We start from the raw sequence: 14142 nt of genomic DNA on the forward strand, positions 1-14142 counted from the left end.
TCAGCACCCGGTTTATCTGACTCAAGCTGCCTTCGGCTCACTTTGCTCCCAGGTACATTGGTCCATTTCTGGTGCTCCGCCGTTTGGGTCCAGTCACCTACAAACTCTGGCTGCCCTCCTCTCTCAAGATCCACAACGCCTTCCACATATCGCTATTAAAACCCTTGGTATTGTCCGGCTTCTCCAAAAAACCACCGGACCCTCAACCACTGTCATCCGAAGCAGATGTGACATATCAAGTCCAAGACGTCCTTAATGTGAGGAAATGTGGAACGAAGTGGGAGTACCTCCTGTCTTGGGAGGGCTTTGGGCCAGAAGAGAACAGTTGGGAGCCTGCCATCAATATCCTTGATAAGGATCTCATCAAGCAGTTCCATGCCACACATCTTCTGAATCCCAAACCCCCGGGGGGGGGGGGGCCCTTAGGAAGGGGGAACAGAGAAGAGAAACAGCAAGAGAAACAGATAAGTATGAGAAAAAAAAAGTGCGAAGCTTGCTGGCAGACTGGATGGGCCGTTTGGTCTTCTTCTGCCGTCATTTCTATGTTTCTATGTATTGTTAAGACCGTTGGCCATGGGTGGCCGTGGCCGACCCAACTCACATCATGTCATGCTCTGCTCTCCACTCCTGGTAAACTCGCGAATGTGGCTAGCCGCTACCACCACATTCCTCCTGGCTCTCGAGACTCCATGTGGCGGCTGGGATGCTGCCGACCTACACTCCAACTCTGGGCTTTTCTAGGTATGCGCCTACGCTAACCAACTTGGCAATGAGTTTCCTGAGCTCCTCTGGTGCTTTGTTCCTGTTCTCTGGATCTGCCGTTCCTGCTTTGGATCCCTGCTCTACAACCTTGGATTCTGGCTCTGGGTACCCGCTCCTCGGGGGCCTGTTCTGCGCTTCCCATCCGGGACTCTGTCTTGCGCTGCCCCGCTCCTCTGGGTAGCCTCTGTGCTACCTCGCCAGAGATCATGTCTCCACGCTTCCCCGCTCCTCAGGGTAGCCTCAGCTTGACTACACAAGAAATCCTGTCTCTACGCTTCCCCGCTCCTTGGGGGTAGCCTCAGCATACTACACCGGAGATCCTGTCTCCACGCTTGCCTGCTCCTCGGGGTAGCTTCAGCATTACCACACCGGACATTCAGTCCCTACGCTTCTACGCTCCTCGGGGTAGCCTCAGCATTACTATACCAGATATCCTGTCTCCATGCTTCCCCGTTCCTTGGGCCTGCTCTGTGCATCTCTGCCTTGGAGATCCTTCCTCTGGTTTATTCTATCTCCTAACCTACCCTACACTGCAATAACTTAAAACTGTTTCTCTCAGACCCCGCTCCTCGGGGCACCCCGCAGTATCGCCACAATACAGGAATCTGCGATTACGTGGCTGTGACGCAGACAGCTTGTCTACGCCTCCTTTCTCCTGGGCCATAGCCGTGGTCCAGTTGCCTGTGCTTCCATTCCACCTCGCCTCCTGATAGTGGGGCCCTTTGGGGCTCAACCCCTCAGGGAGAGTCAACTCCCACCTCGGGCCAAGGGTCCACGAAACCAAAAGAACCTAATACTCTCTCTCCCTCCTTATATGCTTGTGGAAAATAGTGGCGTTTCTTCCCTCTGATCTCTTATCAAATTTCAGGCACAGCTGTGTGGCCTTCATTCTCTCTCTCAGGCTTTCACATCCATAGACCTAGTGGAATAACTAAGTAAACAGACTCTTGCCTGTTCATAAACATTTCACAGTGCAAGACAGTAAATAGGAGTTCACTCAGAGATTGGCCTGTGGCCTTCAAACTAGTCTGCGTCTGGGTGAAAACTCTGAATCCATACGGCCCAACCTCCACAGACATCCTCAGCCAAACTAACAAAAAAGGACTCTAACAGATGGATGCTTGGTCTGACCAGGTGTGGCATATCTTATGATTTTATGTTCTTAACGTGCCTGGTAATGCAAGGAGTTTGTGTTACTGATGTTGTGATTGGCGGTCCGCAGGCTGCCTCCCGGATTGCCACTCTTAACCTCCAGCCCAGCCCAATTTGCAGTGGGACACAGCCAGTGCATGCGGTGGGATGCCGCTGCTGACTTCCCCATGGCCAGTCGCCCTTCTTTGACATGGCGAGATGCCGCTGATGTCTCCTGCGTAGCGCATCTCCCTAGGCATGCGCGCACATCTCTTCTTGGGCTTTAAAGGGAAAAGCCCTACAGCCCCTGAAAATGATGTCATGAGTCTTGGCTGATGAAAGACCCCTGCCTGCCTTTAGTCCTTGCCTCGGCAACAGGTCAGCCTGCTTCATTGAGTGTTGTGAGTTGCCAGCGTCTTCTTTCTTCAGTTACAGCTTGTCTTCAACTCCAGGGTCCGTCTTTCTTCTTCACTTCTTCTACATGTCCCTCACCTATCTAATTGCTCCTTGCTTTTCTGCCTGCCTGTCCATCCCTTCTTCCCTTCTTCTCTTCTTCCCTTTGGGTGGATACCCGGTACTTGACCTTGTCCTGATTTCTGGACATCCTTGCTTGCCATCGGCTACTGACCATTGCCTGTCTGCAGCACACCCTCGAATGCTGCCATGTCGCTGATCCAAGCCTGCCTCAGGATACAGGTTGTCTCTGTCCACTCTGACCCTGCTACATCAAAGAATCTCCTAAGACCTGCCGGCCTCGGCACCTGAAGGCTCAACCCAAGGGGAACGAGGGCCTAGTAAAGGTGAAGCTCCATTTGGGCCTCTGCCCTGTCTGACTCCGCCTGACAACGATGGGGAGACCTGCAGGGCGGGCCAACTCCACCTCGTCCCAAGGGTCCATGCCCACAGCAACTGAGGTAACATAAAAAATTGAAAATCTTTTTGAATGGTAAGTAATAAAGGGATACCAAACCTGAAACAATCATTCCTTCTTTAATTAATTGTACCATGTTGCTGAACTTAAAATTCAATAAAGACCCGAATAGTAAAGGGAAGCATTCAAGCTCAGACCAGTCAGCCAGCCATTGCAGCTACACAATATGGATTTCTTTTAATTTATAAATGTATGTATTTCTTGATTTATTTTTTGCAGTCTACCCCCAAAAAGTCACAAATGAAACATTCATCAAACACTAAAATGATTTCTGAAACATATTTATATTATCCATATATATATTGAAACAAAGTTTAATATTTTAAAGTATGATGTCCAATTATGTGTTTTTGCAGAATTGTTCTGAGAGGGGTGGTGATGGGGTCATAATGGTTGTTGAGTTTAATTATCAAAAATCTCATCGAGAGGGGCTTATGACCCTGAAAGATAAGGGGAGGGAGAGAAGGGGGGCCAAAACTGAAGGTTCACCTGCATTGCTTAATATCATTGCATTGGCCCTGCCTATAGTGCAAGGCCCTTAACACTGCACTTGCACCAGCGTGGGCTGGAAGGAGGAAGATGCCTCACTTCATACTTGCATGGGCCCATGCAGGTCAAAAGATAGTGATATGCTTACATCAGCTTGCATGGGTGAGAAGGAGGTAGAGCTGTGCTTACATCAGTCTGTATGGGTGGGAAGGAGGTAGAGCTGTGCTTACATCAGTCTGTATGGGTGGGAAGGAGGTAGAGCTGTGCTTACATCAGTCTGTATGGGTGGGAAGGAGGTGGAGCTGTGCTTACATCAGTCTGCAGGGGTGGGAAGGAGGTAGAGCTGTGCTTACATCAGTCTGTATGGGCGGGAAGGAGGTGGAGCTGTACTTACATCAGTCTGCATGGGTGAGAAGGAGGTGGAGCTGTGCTTACATCAGTCTGCACGGGTGGGAAGGAGGTGGAGCTGTGCTTACATCAGTCTGCACGGGTGGGAAGGAGGTGGAGCTGTGCTTACATCAGCCTGCATGGGTAGAAAGGAGGAGATGGCATGCAGCTGCCTTCCTGTCAGCTGGTGCAGAGGAGGAAAGCTGCAGCAGGGAGCCAACAATATCAAATTAACGGGTCGATACAGTAAAGTCCGCGGGAGAGCGGGCGAATGCCCGCTCTCCCAGCACGTGCACAGGCCACTCTCCTGTGCGCGATTCAGTATTCAAATTAGGCCCGGCGGTAAAAAGAGGTAAAAAGAGGCGATAGGGACACTAGCTCGTCCCTAGCGCCTCTTTTTGGACAGGAGCGGTGGCTGTCAGCGGGTTTGACAGCCGACGCTCAATTTTGGTGGCGTCGGTTCTCAAACCCGCTGACAGCCACGGGTTCGGAAACCGGACGCCGGGAAAATTGGGCATCCAGTTTTCAACCCACGAGCCGCGGACCGACTTCAAATTTTTTCTTTTTTAACTTTCGGGTCCTCCGACTTAATATCGAAACTAGCGCCTACCTTTGAGTAGGCGCTAGTTTCTGAAAGTAAAATGTGCGGCTTGGCTGCACATTTTCCTTTCTGAATCGCGTGGGAATACCTAATAGGGTCATCAACATGCATTTGCATGTTGCGGGCGCTATTAGGTTTGGGGGGATTGGACGTGCGTTTTCGACCCCTTACTGAATAAGTGGTAACGCTAGTGCGTTGAAAACACGCATCCAATCGTGGGTTAACAGTATGCTCTGCTGGAGCACACTGTACTGTATCGGCCTGCAAGAGAGGTGGGGTGGGTTGGGAGAGTGGAGAGTTCTGAGGCTGGAGAGGAATGAGAGGGTGGTGATCAATATTGAAAATATAAGAGGGCTCATCCACAGAAGTTTGCTCAGGATCCCTGGTCCCATGGTTAAAGAAGCCTGATCCCATGGTTAAAGAAGCCCTGCAACTTTCTCCCCTTTGTGATCGCCAACAAAATCAAACTTCTTTCTGTATTGTCTTCTTATCCATTAGGTCTACATGATATACCACACTCCAACATATAGAAGACACACAGAAACACCCTGCATGCATGGTTAGAATGTTTTCAAGTTTTCTTTTGTCTTTTGTAAGAGTAAGGAAATGTAAAGGTGCTGCTGTTTTCCAAACTGGATCAATTCTATAAAATGTGACATAAATAAAATAAAAGTTATTACTTAAAGGTGTCAGATTCTCTGCTGTTTAGGCTGACTGTTCAATCATGCTCTTTACATTTCTTCCTCTGGAGGTCTGAACTGAGTTGAGATGCTGCTTTTACAGTGTCCCCTCGACCTTGTTGACATATGGTGGTACACTTCCATACAGCCTCTACATTTTTTTTGAAAATTTCCTGGTTTTTGTAGTATAAAGCTAAGAAAACACAGGAAGAAGTATTATTTTTTAAAATGCTGCCATGTCATTCATTTATGACCACTGAACAATGGAAATCAAATTGCGCAAATGCTGAGGCCATTGTTACCTGGACACATTCCACACATAATCCTTGCCTCTTGATTGGCTACCAGGTGTAAACTATTCCATTGCTATTGAGAACACTGTGTACTCGATGGTCATGGCCGCAAATCCTTCATTCTGATTTAATATACTTATCTGCTTTTGAGGGCAATTTAAACCAAGGCAAATCACTTGCCCTTTTCATTGATGTTAAAACTTAATTTAGTGATACTCCCTGCTAGTTCCATCTGAATTCGGGAATAAACATTTCCTGCTCCTCAGCACCTAGGCTTTATCTCATTGTTTCTGAGTGCTAGATCTGTTCATTCCAGTGCCACTTGATATGCAGCTCGGTGCAAATTTAAGAAAAAAGCATTAGGCAGTTGGGTAATCTGTCCATGTTACCACTTCCTGGAGCTTTGTGATGGTTTGATGTGGCCACCGTGTGAAAAAAAAACCAAGGACTTTACATCAGGGAGCTGTTGTTTTGCATTGAACCATAATCCCCAGTGAAAAGGAAACGGTATCTTCTCTTTTCTAACACAATAAATAGCATCTCCTATTGCATAGTCTTGTCATAGGAGAAATATGTCTTGCATATCAAATCTCCCGGTTAATAATGCCTTCTTTTCTCAGCCGTGTCTCTCTCTCTCTCTCACACTCTTTGGAAACAATGGCTCTTTCTCTTTGTAAGAGAAATCCAGCACAGCAACTTACCCCCGGCACACAAAACACGTAAAGCCATGAGCTCAGCGGTGCTCCAAACAAGATCGAGCAAGGCCACAGTCAGTGGCCATTACAAATGAGAGATACACAAAGTATCAACTGTTCCACACTTCTTGCCAAGGACTGCACAGCTCACAAAAGCGAACCTTAGCCAAAGTTTAAAAAGATTTTTAAAAGAGCTATGTAACAAGTTCTAACAATGACTTATTTATACTGGAGTATCTTTCAAATTCAACAAAGAGAATGATTTTATTTGTGAATCCAACTCAGCACCAAACATTTCCACCTATAATCTTTGCATATACAGAAATACGGATATACCCAGTTCTATAAGGTACTATTGGAGATACTTCCTTTAAAAGTAAAATGATTCTTCTTCAAGCTACAACCTGGCCACCTGACCATCAAAGGCAGTGGTATTCACTTCAAATCTTCAAGGGCTGCAAACAGGTGTGCTTTTCAGGATATTCCTAAGGAATATGCATGAGACAGAGGTGCATGCCAGCATTTTCCTTTGCCATAAATGGACATTTATAGAACCTCAGTACCCAAGATAACTTAATGCTGGGGTAGATTTTATAAATGTACGCGCGGGCATACTTTTGTTCGTGCACCAGGCGCGAACAAAAGTACGCTGGATTTTATAAGATACGCGCGTAGCCGCGCGTATCTTATAAAATCCGGGGTTGGCGCGTGCAAGGAGGTGCACATTTGTGCAACCTGCGCGCGCCGAGCCCAGCGCGCGCTGTCTGTTCCCTCCGAGGCCGCTCCGAAATTGGAGCGGGCTCGGAGGGAACTTTCCTTCCGCCTCCCCTCACCTTCCCCTCCCTTCCCTTCCCCTACCTAACCCACCCCCCTGGCCCTATCTAAACCACCCCCTATCTTTGTTGGCAGATTTATGCCTGCGGAAAGCAGGCGTAAATCTGCGCGCGCCAGCGGGCTGCTGGCGCGCCATCACCCGGTTGGAAACAGTTGGTAGCTTGACAAAAAAAGTAATGTGATCAGTCAATGTGACTAGAACTTGTGCCCTATCCCAGATACCGGGAGTGTTGTGATCTTCCTGCATGCAGTGCCGTATCCCTGATACCGGGAGTGTTGTGATCTTCCTGCATGCAGTGCCCTATCCCTGATACTGGGAGTGTTGTGATCTTCCTGCACACAGTGCCCTATCCCGGTTACCGGGAGTGCTGTGATCTTCCTGCACGCAGTGCCCTATCCCGGTTACCGGGGGTGTTGTGATCTTCCTGCACACAGTGCCCTATCCCTGATACCGGGAGTGTTGTGATCTTCCTGCACACAGTGCCCTATCCCTGATACATGGGAGTGTTGTGATCTTCCTGCATGCAGTGCCCTATCCCTGATACCGGGGGTGTTATGATCTTCCTGCACTCAGTGCCCTATCCCTGATACCGGGAGTGTTGTGATCTTCCTGCACGCAGTGCCCTATCCCTAATACTGGGAGTGTTGTGATCTTCCTGCACACAGTGCCCTATCCCGGTTACCGGGGGTGTTGTGATCTTCCTGCACACATCCCGGCAAAATTGAGTGACCGTTTTCCAATCCACGGGCCACGGGCAGATTTTTTTTTTTGGGGGGGGCCTCCGACTTAATATCAATATTTGCATGTTGAGGGCGCTATTAGCTTCGGGGGGGTGGGGGGGGGGGGGGTTGGACGCTCGTTTTCCACGTGCTATTACCCCTTACTGTATAAGAGGTAATAATAGTGTGTCGAAAACATGGTCCAAACGGGGGCTAACGGTGCACTCAGCCTGAGTGCATCGTACTGAATCGGCCTTGAAAGTAAAGCTACTCAGCTCCCTGATCCAGCTTCTATCCTCCAGTTTTCTGCTCTGTTGTCCCTTGTCTGACAGGAGGAGTGGACAACAGTATCCACAGTGCATAGGGGGTGGCAAAATCCTAAATCCGTCACTGGTTATATGTATGAAGAAGCAGCACATCCTCTCCTCTCTGAATCTCCTCTGAAAATACAGCAAAGCAGACACATGGATGTTGATATTCAAAAGCCATTTAGATGGATAACTGAAAAGTTATCCATCTAAATGGCTAAACCATCAAATGTATAGACTTAACCAACTAAATTCTAGCCAGATAATGATATTTGGAGTTAGCTGGTTAATTTATGTGGCTAACTCTAGTCATGCTGCTGACCTGTCCTAAAGTTAACTAGATAAGATAGCTGGGTATATTCAGTGGCACAATAACTTTATATGGCTAACTAGCTGAGCCTCTCCGTGCTGAATATTGCCCCTAACATCTTCAGGGGGCTATTAATGCAAGCAATTCCTTCCTCTGGGACTCAAAGAGAGTATTTTTATAAGAAATTGGCCAAATTAATTTCGTTGATGAGTGAATCTTAAATACATTAAAGAATGTGGAATGACTTCAGCTTTTGTGAAAGTGAAAAACAAGGAGATAGTTATAAAGAAAGAATATTTAGCTTTCTAGCCACAAAAGCAGTGAAGACTTTTTTTGTAGGTGAACACTGAATAAGTGTTTGAAAATAATTTTTTTGTGCCATTTCTAGAAGTGAACTACAGTTTAAGTGAAGAGCCCTCTTCACCTCTCCCAGGAAAGGACAGTTACATTAATATTTTAATTACCTGCCTCCTTGACTGTGATGATTTGATGATGAGTCAGCACAAGGATAACCAGGAAGTGAAGGGGAAATGTGTCTCTGTGTTATTTATTATAGCAATAATAAAATATTAGTCATGAAAGTTTTAGGCAATGCATAAGCTAACATAGTAACCTAGTTATTGTCAGTAGAAAAAGACCAACTGGTCCAGCCAGTCTGCTTAGTTATTCTGTCCAAGGTAGCTGTCTTCCTCATTTGTAATCCTCTGTATAAGATTAACATACAATATTCCTACTTAGTTCCCTCTAGCACCCACTCAGACAACAGACTTGGCAGTGGGGTTCAAAATAAAAGGATTTAAGGTAACTTAAAAAAACAATCATCATCATGAAAAGCAAATCACGGTCTCCTTGTCCATCTCCCAGCCTGAATTAGTATCTTTGTCCCAATGTTGAAAATGGGATCTAGCTATTCAAATTTGGGATGGAAAATGAAAGCTCAAAATTCTCCGACCTCCCCCCCCCCCTTAAAAGTAGTGGAAATAAAACAGTTTTCCTCTCTTCGGGCCATAACTCTCTCTTTGAGTGCTGCAAACCCACTCAACTGTTAGAAAGGCAGGCAGTCTCAATCCTGCTCCCACTGGGAAGTGGGATTTCTCTTCGAGGCTGACCAGGCCCACTCTCTGAAAATGCAAAATCTCTTCTCTCTTCTGCTCTGCACAGGAGAAGCCCCCTTCTGAACCGGGAAGGCACCAAAATAGAGCTTCTACCTGTTATCCCTTGCTGGTAGGCCGAGGGGCCCACTGGGATCTCCAGCACAAAACCCCACCAAGCTGCCAGACTCCAAAATTACAACCAAACACCACAAATCAAAGCTACAGCCAACACAAGCTGAGCATGCTCAACCCCAGCTTCTATAGAGGTGCACTGACCAAGCCTAAAAACAGGGGGAATGGCCATAACCTGGGGAGGAGCCAAAAACGCAAAAATCTCCTAGCAGATGAGAACAAGACAATGCTTGATAGGGGTGTGAATCCACCGTTATACATCCAGCATTTCATATCAAGCACTTTGCCATTTATTCTGTCAGGATCAGCATCCACTGCTGAATTAGTTAAATGCGGCACTTTTAACACTTAAACGCCTGTCGCTAGATCATGCTTTCTCTTCACTTTCAGCAATTGATGGTTCTCCAATGCTTATCCTATGCCCTCTTAAACTCCAGCACTGTTTTTTGCCCTCTCTACCCACTTGTTCTATTTCCTGTACTAGATCTAGTAGCCCAATTTCTTAGAGCCACAACAAAATTGACAAGGGTCACTCCCCTTTGGGAGTACAGCAGAGGGCCAAATGTATTCTTTGTGAGTGCTGCAGCTCCAGCTCTGAGCTTTGCGCCTGAGGTGCGTGTGCGCTGCTCTGCCACCGTTAACAGTGAGATGGATAGATACACTTGGTAACCTTTCAATGTGTTCTTTTCTACAAGCAACGCATTAGAAAGAAAGCAGCGGGGTATCTGGCTCACAGGCCTTGCTGTGAATTTGAGGGTGTCATAAAAATATATTTTGGCATATTTCACAGGAGATGGCTGCTCGACAAGTCATGTAATAATACCTAAAAATGTGAAATATTTGGTTCAAGATTAATATAGAAGATTAATTCATTCAGAAGGAATGTCTCACTGGCACAGGAAACTTTTAATTAGTTTTGTCATGGTTTGAGTGTTATTCTGCGGAAAAGAAAATTCATGGGTAGACTGCACAGATCTACCTTCATATAAATGCATTCTAAAAACATTTTTATTTAAGAAGGCTTTTGATACTGAATTATGATAGTACATACTTGCACAGCCTATGCTTAACTTTTATTTCCTGATAGCACCTTTCTCCCAAACCTTAAGGTGTTATTATAGGTAGTAATAATTGTTTTATTTCCTAGATAGTAGCATTAACTTTTGCTGTACTATTCTGTGTTATATTATTTTACTTTATTTTAATGTTTGTCTTAACTTATTTGCTTATTATGTATGTAACGATGTAAACCGCTACAATCAATTCTGGAGAAGGCGGTATATTACAACCTATTAAATAATAAATAAATACTGTCTGGCTTGGATGGAAGGACTAAATAGGAAATGTTGACAGAAGACAAAATAGAATGAATTTATGAAACAGAAGGAAAGCTGTGACATTTGCTTCAATTATTTGAATTGCAGCACTACAACTGAATAGTTGAAAGTGAAAAGCTAATGCAATGAATTCTCTCTACAAAACAAAAGGAAAAATGCTGAGCGAGGGAGATTAAAAGGTGAGGCGCTGTCAAGATAGGTAAGGTGTTCATGAAAGAAGAAAGAAACAGCTAAGGGTGCATGAAGGCAGCAAATGGTGTTCAACAATATCAAACAAGCCACGGCTCCACCATGCGTTCTGAAATTAATAATTTAGCCAAGCGTAGCAAAGGTTGAAACAGCCCTACAACATTAAAAGCGAAACCCAGACACCCTTCTAATGGGTCTTCACCTATGCACGCTTTATTTCATTTCCATAAATCCCCTCAAATCAAAGTCAAACGTGAATTGCACAATGCTCTGATTACTTTAAGGTTAAAACCATTTTTAAAAGTTACTACCTGATGTGCAATTTCAGCTCGTGCCTGTCTGCTGCCAGACTACAGATTTGTACTTAAAGCCGTCTGTTGTTTGTTCACGTAGCGATCTTCCAGCAGAGTTTGGTGGCCCTCGGACCTTCTTCTTCTTCTTGCCATATCTTGAGGACCAACGGAGAGTCTATCTGAAAGCATCCAACTGGTGAGGAAGGGCATGACAAGAAAAAGAAGAGGGGAGGCTGAAGGTGAGCGGCAGCTTTTCTGTTTCAAGTTAACTCTGCTATAAAAAGAAAGATAAACCACCCGCAGGAGGCCCGTCGCCTCTACTCTAGCACGGGTGTCAAGGGTGGTCCTACACTGAAGCTGGGCAGAGATGCAAATGATGCCGAGCCCTGGCTGTTGTTGGAGGAATCGGCTGTGACTGTACAATATAAATCACAGCCACCATACGAATCATCCAGGACACATAATCATTCCATTCATTCCAATGATTCCACCTCCAAAAGCCTTAGCTATGGCTCGAAATCACCGTTCTTCTTCCCTATGCGGTTCTAAACTGATGAAATAAGCTACCACAAGCTGTGCACTTATCAACTGACCGTACGTCTTTCAGGTATTCTTAAAAAAAAACAAAAAACTTTCTGTTCACTGCTGTTTAAAGCTGTCCTGTGCCTACTGAACTACCTTCCCCCGCTGACGAATCAGTTAGGGGAGTCCCAGACTCAGAGGACCCTTCTGGCATCTCTTTACCCAGGCCTGCATCAGGCTGGGAAGAACCAGGCTTAGTAAAATCAGACGAAGGTTAATTCCCCCTGAGCTCCCACGAAGCGCTGACACAAGTCAGAGGGAACGCCAGGCTGAGATGCTCAAATATGACAGGCAGCACAGAGGGTAAGACGCTTAGGTTTCTTCGCTATAGGCGTCACCAGTCTGTCAGTGCACTCTAAAAGGCTACGGAGAAGTGTGCGTCCAGCTTGTATTCATGCTGCAACAACTAGGGCTCAAAATGTAAGCGTCCAAATTTTAGACATACGACCCTGTGCTTCCATGAGTGCCCAAAAACTGAACTCCCACAAGGCCGCTCAGATTGTAGCACGTGCGTATAAACGCTCAGATAGGCGCCCCTATCATCGGACGCCCAACCAAGCGTCCAACTAGGCGACCAACTAGACACACAAACAGGGCGCTCAACTGGACACACAGCCAAACGCACTCGCACGAACTGACGGAACTGAAGAGGGCAGCTTAATGCACAGGAAAAGCGCTCGAAACGCCGCCGCAGGCTACCACGCGGTGAACAAGGAAAGACCTGAGAGCCAAAACCAGCCGCTCAACCCACCAGGCTGCCCGTGGCCCCCAAGCCCCTCCGGAGGTGGGAATGAACGTCAGCATGCTGAGCACAGAGAATGAATGGAAGAGGAATCCCTACCAAAAAAACAAAAAAACCTTTCTCTGTTTTATTATTATTATTTCTTTATTCTTCTTTACCTGAGCTCAGCCCATACCAGCTGAGTACAGAGTCGTTCTCTGGCGGACGGGGGAGAGGGCATATACTTCACCGCCACTCTCGTTTTTCTGCTCCCGCTTGCCTTTCAGCTGTTTTATAGCCAGGCCTGGAGTGACCGTGCATTTGCACAGGACAGCACACCCAGGGGAGGTGGCGAGCAAGAGAGACTGCAGGGCTGCCGGCAGCTGAAGAAGAGAGGCCGCAATCCGCTGGTGCTCCAGCTGCCGTTGGACATTGGAGAGGCCTGGCTTCCAGCTGCGTGTGCAAACCAAGCTACCAGACCAAGGTACTCATCTGAGGGAAGGATCCAATATAGAGCACCTCAGGAATTCTCAACTGAGAGAGGAACCATATGAACTCTCACCACAGGAGAGCAGGCCAAATTAATTTTCCTTCTTCTTTTCTCCTAAAAACTTTAAGCAATTCCCAGTAGGGAGATGCATGTCCACCATCTGCTGGAGAGGGAGAATACTGGCAGGCTCATGGCAGTTCATTGCTTCCGGTTTTCATATTGTGTCTGGCTTAGTTTCGCACCCCCCCCCATGGGAATTTCGTTTTTCCTGTGGGTCGGGTTTTTTTTTTCCGGGGGTCCCGATTTTCAGGTTAGCGCGCACTAACCCGAAAATGAATTGTTTCCAAAATTTCAGAAAAAATTCAATCGTTTTTCGGTTCTCTGAACCATTCCGAATTAGGCAATTTCGTTTAAATTGCCTAATTCGGGAAAATGAATGCACATCCCAAATTACATACTTGACATCAGCTTTGCTCTGTCTCCATCTGCTGAAAGAGGTGCATAACCCACTTGCCACATTGATGGTATTTAATTGTCTAAACGAAGACATTATTATTTACTGTTTTCTGACTATATATGTTTACAACATATGCTGATAGCCAGATTTTACTGCAGGATACTGGGGCTGATCTTTTTCAAATTTTAGTGCATTGGCACTATAGTGTCAATACTCATTTCACTTCTGCTGCTTCTGAAAATAACACGAGACAAAAAAAACTCCTGAACTGTGAAGGAAAAATGATATGCAGGCAACACCCTAAATCCACCGTCACTAAAGAGGCATCCGTGCCTCCCTAGATCTCCGGGCGAGTCTCGTTTTTAGAAGGGCGGGGCCAGTGAAGTGCCTGGCGGCACACGAGCAGCTGATTTGGGCTAGGGCGAGCGTGTCGATGAGAGGGATTGGAGCGGTCGGAAGAAGCCCACCCACCTCCCGCCGCAAAACCCAAACAACTTCCCAACCAGGAAACGAAACAAAACAAAAAAGAGAGGGGAGAGGACGAGTAGCCACCAAAAAGTCTGAAAGGAGAGGAGGCGGCCGGGAAGGAAGCTCTTCCCCCCCAGCCCTGGAAATGTCACGGCTCGGCCTCCGCCTCCTTCCAGCCAGGGCTGCAAGGTGCGTGCAAAGCCCCGCGGCGCGAGGAAGGCGAGCGAGCGAGCTAGGA

This window comes from Rhinatrema bivittatum, chromosome 4 (genome assembly GCF_901001135.1).
Source record: "Rhinatrema bivittatum chromosome 4, aRhiBiv1.1, whole genome shotgun sequence".
NCBI lineage: Eukaryota > Metazoa > Chordata > Amphibia > Gymnophiona > Rhinatrematidae > Rhinatrema > Rhinatrema bivittatum.